General features: G+C 40.7%; 1 protein-coding gene across 1 annotated transcript in view; it reads left to right on the forward strand.

Moving 5' to 3' along the window:
• podxl2 (podocalyxin-like 2) overlaps positions 1-1,273 on the forward strand; it is a 10,291-nt gene extending 9,018 nt beyond the window's left edge. Inside the window, exon 14 of the mRNA XM_056606518.1 lies at positions 1-1,273. This exon is cut by the window's left edge and continues 1,278 nt beyond it. The gene's annotated coding sequence lies outside the window, so the exon portion shown is untranslated.
• Positions 1,274-5,177: the final 3,904 nt, after the last annotated feature.

The raw sequence follows: 5,177 nt of genomic DNA on the forward strand, positions 1-5,177 counted from the left end.
AAAGGCTGCTAGTATTGACAATACGTATTTACCGGCCTTGTGGTACACGTCAAATAGTGAGGCTACCTTTTTATTTTGCTTCGATTACGCTTAATGTTCTGAGGAGAGATAGCCTGCTGTTTCTGGGGATGGAGTGTAACCTTAAAAAGAACCCAGTTTATGGTTTGCCAAGCAACTTTTGGTCTCGTTCTCTGCTCAATGCAGAGCCTAATCTGATTGTATGTTCCTGTCCAGGGCCTAGAAGTGCTTCTTCATGTGCAGGTGGCTTCATTACACTCAACTGGACTCTGGAGGCTGACCCGGTTCCGTTTTCTATTTAGCACAAATGTTATGGTCCAGCAATGTCGATTAAATCAGAGATCAATGTAGCAAGACAAGCGCTGCTGTCGTCAGCTTACCCAATGTATAAAACCAGGAAGATACTATGTTTCTTTTTGTCTGCAGCAACATTTTCTCAAAGGTTTCTCTCACGCGCTTGCAAATTATCGATGTGCAAAGTGAACCAACAAATTACTCTGAACCAATCGTAGCCTATTCAGCTTGTGTTGAGTTCAAACCCATGGAGAGTCCTGCAGCCGGACTCCAGTGCTCTGCATGACCCAAACAACCGCCGATGGACTACAGGCCGGTGCAGCAACCGATGATCTGCTCGCTGAGGCCTCTTAGCGTTTTTAGCAATGCCTGATGTCGTGCACGTGTTTCAGAGCTTAACCTTTCGATCACCCCAACATGTATCTGCATAATGGCCTTCCGCTCATTGGCTGTCCGATGAGATTATCGCCATGGTTACCCAAACTTATTTTAAATTGATTTCATAGTTCATTTTTTTTAAATACATGCATCATCTGCTTTTGTCCAGGTAATAAGTTAAACATGACAAATATATATCAGAAACCTAGTTGTGTTTGCTCATTACTGGAAGAGTTTGTTTTCATTTAAAGTTTTGTGACTTGTATTTTTCATTCTTTACTATTTACACAAGTATTGTGTAAAACTGAAGCAGAGATGTCACATGCTGCATGAATTATTATGCTTACATTTAAACCCTTATAGCGTCTAACAAGACGTTAACATGTTGAAAGTCTTCTCCCTGAGCCTTGCAATTGTGTTCTACCAGCAAGAGCTACAGCTCCTCAAGACACAAGCAAATATAGTAAGATAATATACAAATATATTAGATGAAACTCGGCAATCACAGCTCATTTATATGGTTAATATACTCTTTTACCTACTTTGGAATTCAATTAGTTTGTGCTTCCATATTTTGAGGCAAGTAAATGGTAACAATCCAACTTACCCTTCTCTATAGTTACAGGGTAAGTTGGATACCAATAAACTTTTTGGTACTGCACCCAAAGGAGGCACTATTTAAAAAGAATATGAACAAATCCTTATTTCTCCTTACCAGATTGAATTTTGACTTTGGAATTCAATTAGTTTGTGCTTCCATATTTTGAGGCAAGTAAATGGTAACAATCCAACTTACCCTTCTCTATAGTTACAGGGTAAGTTGGATATATAATCGGTGGTAGTTCCCCCTTGAAACATTTAGTTAGACAATGAGTAGATACAGGGTACAATAATCTAAAGCAGTGTTTGTTCTTTAAAAACATTACAAAGGTTAAAATATGCGAATAGCAAACGTAAAATTGAAATCCCGGTGGTTCAAATCTGAATCATAGCTTAGCTGGATCGATTTGAGTGTGTTTCAAATTCAAATAAATTTATTTTTCCCGTGAGGGAACTTCATCTCACTTTTACCTCATGTTTTGTAATATGCCAAGTGTATTGATGAGTGGTATCAAGGACTTGCATCCACACGGCCGTAGGTTTAATAAATCCTCTAATTATTCAAGTGCTTGATTGATAACGCCCAAAGATTTTTTGGAACATTTGTCTCCCGTTAATCAAAGGTGCTGTTGTGCCATTATTTGAGTTAACTTTCTAAGAAATGGCATATCCCATATCTTTCAGTTATAATTACTATTGTTTCTGCACCGTTCATTTTTTCTCCAAAATTTTGTAAAAGTCTAACCTGAAAATAAGGTATGGTAGGCTACTGCACCCAAGGTGGCGCTATTGTAAAAAGTCATTTATTAGGCTTATTTCTCCTCACCAGATTGACCTGGACTCATAATTCTTTCATGATATTAATCTCTAGAATCGGATGCATCATTATAGCCCAGCTCTTAAAAAAAAAACATATTTTTTTATTTAGTTCCATTTGAGAAATATTGGCCAATAAAGTTGGAGCAGTTAGCCCATTTGTTATTGTATAGAATAACATACTACTATCATAAGGTGGATACCAATACCCCCAACTACCAATAAACTTTTTGGTACTGCACCCAAAGGAGGCACTATTTAAAAAGAATATGAACAAATCCTTATTTCTCCTTACCAGATTGACCTGGACTAAAATTCTTTCATCATATTAATCTCTTAAATCAGATGCATATTTTTCACCCCAGTCTTCTGCTCTAAAATGTTTACTTTTAACACAATTTCATAGAAAAGCTAAGCGTCCACAGCCTAAGACCATTTTTCCTATATGACCATTTTATTATTGTATAACATACGACTATCATTTGGTGGATCTGTATACTCTTTTAAGAAGGGCCTTGATTCTCTTGTGAAATTGTCCTTTGAGTTTTCTGGATTTTGTGTGCTTAACAATACATTTTTACCATGTGAATAAGGCTACAGTTCAGGTTTATCAGTGGCTCCATGGGATAATGCCTTTTACTGGTGATCCTTAGGTTGAGAGTTCGAATCCCGATGAGAGCATTATGAACAAGCTGAACATGACATTCGGCCATGCTCTGCAGCCCACTCACTTGAAAGCCGAGGCACAGTATGGCATCAAGGGGAACACCTTCATCAACATCTTTCCTTCAAAATGATATGTCATATTTATATGTCTTCCATATATATCTTCCATTAGTGTGTTCTTGACTTTTCATTTTGCTCGGACCCCGTTAATCACGGCGCTTGCCATCATATTTTGGTATTTAAATTTATTGTGAGTACTGATTTGAGTTCAGTGCGCCTGCCATATGTATGAGCCAATTTAGATCTTAGACCACTCCCGGCTTATTTCTTACCAATAAGTAAATTTCTTCTCTGATCAAACGGGGTCTTATAGCCTGTCAAGCACAGGTGCGTGAAACGCAACCCTTCTAAATGCTAGAGAAAGGGAGGGAGTGAGCAGAGAAGGGGAAGATGTTTAATTCGTAAGTCTTGTCTACTATTTTCGACTCTTGAATCTTACCTATACCAGCTGTGGTGCGGACTCGGATCTTCGGATCTTGTTCATTCCAATTAACAAATTCTTTCGAGTTGGATCGTTAATTTGCGCTTAGACATAATTTGTTTCATATACGATAGTCTAATGCGCTTGCGAATGGGGACATATGGTAACACAGTGAAGATGGAGGGGCTACGTTAAAAGTGTTTTTTAAAACAGAAACTTTTCATTATAGGTCCATGAGACAAGCAGACAAACAGTAACAGTAAATGATATAGCTCAAATTCTCTTTTCCTTAATCACCATAATTAGGTATATTTCTGCACCCGAAGTAACCATGTATCTGAGGATCTACTATACAAACATTTAAACACTCCACCAAAAAGAGTAAAGTGATTAGCATGCGCAAAACCAAAAGCAAAATGAACAATCTTCTCGCAGATACATGAATGCAACACGTTTCAGTTGCAGAGCCATAGAGGGATGGAGGGGACTATTTTTGGTTGATTACTTTAAAGGTCCCATGGCATGCTACTATATGGATGCTTTAATATAGATATTAGTGGGCCCCTAACAGTATTTGAAGACGTTCCCGAAATTCAACCGTGGTGCAAAATTACAGCCACTACGAGCCAGTCGCACATTGAGCTTTCCCCAAACACGCCGTTTCGGTGTAGCTTTAATGCAAATGAGGAGGAGAGAGGCGAGTCAAGGAGGAGGGTGGGGGTGAGGCCCTGAGCAGCTTGCGGCCACGGTAACATGCGCTCTGTTTACAGTGGATGCATCGCAATGGCGAGGCGCACTCAGCCTTTGGCCGTGTTCTGTAAATATTCTACACTACGGATGCTCCGGCGGGAGTCCTGGAGCTCTATATCTAAATAATATCGTATTATACATAGATATCTGTATTATCACGGCCAAAAATCTGTGTGCGCCTCCAGACGATATTATGAACCACAAATGACTTTGTCGGGTTCGCCGACGTCTCTGGTTCTTCCACTTCCACATCAATCTGAAGTATACTGAACCGCGCGCTGCCCGCTGCTGGCTGCCTGCTGCCGGCTGCCCGCTGCTGGGCGGTGGTGCTTCGCGGTGGTGGTGCCTCGTGGCAGCGGGCGGCAGGCAGCGAGGCTCCTGCGGGAGAATATTACGGGCAACAATCCCTTTCTCCTCCATGTCGCAGTTCATGTACAACTATGTTCAACTAGAGCTGACCAAAGCAACATTCATTAAATGCAAGATCGCAACAGTCAAGGAATGAAATATATTATAATATCTTCCCCCAATACTGTCAAATGGGAAACCTGGGGAATATAGGTAGGAGTATGTAGGAGCCTGGGACGTGTGTGAACCTACGTTCAGCTGGATCCGTTAGGTTAATGTACAGGGTCCTCATTAGGTTGATGTACAGGGCCCTATATAGGTTAATATAAAGGGTCCTCGCTAGGTTTATGTACAGGGACCACGTTAGGTACAGGGTCCTCATTAGGTTAATGTACAGGGCCCTATTTAGGTTAATATAAAGGGTCCTCATTTTATGTACAGGGACCTCGTTAGGTAATATACAGGGCTCTCTTTAGGTTAATATAATGGGCCCTCTTTAGGTAAATATACAGGGTCCTCGTTAGGTTAATATACAGGGACCTCGTTAGATTAATATACGGGGCCCTCTTTAGGTTAATATACAGGGTCCGTGTTAGGTTAATACAGGGCCCTCTTTAGGTTAACATACAGGGCCCTCAGTCTCCTACATGGGAATCATTATATTTGTTCATTACATCATAATTTGGGGGTGGTCATTCTCATATATGTTAAAATGCGCGCACACACACGCACGCACGCGCGCGCACACACGCACACACACACACACACACACACACACACACACACACACACACACACACGCGCACACAATTATCCTCAGGCATCT

This window comes from Gadus chalcogrammus, chromosome 13 (genome assembly GCF_026213295.1).
Source record: "Gadus chalcogrammus isolate NIFS_2021 chromosome 13, NIFS_Gcha_1.0, whole genome shotgun sequence".
Lineage (NCBI taxonomy): Eukaryota > Metazoa > Chordata > Actinopteri > Gadiformes > Gadidae > Gadus > Gadus chalcogrammus.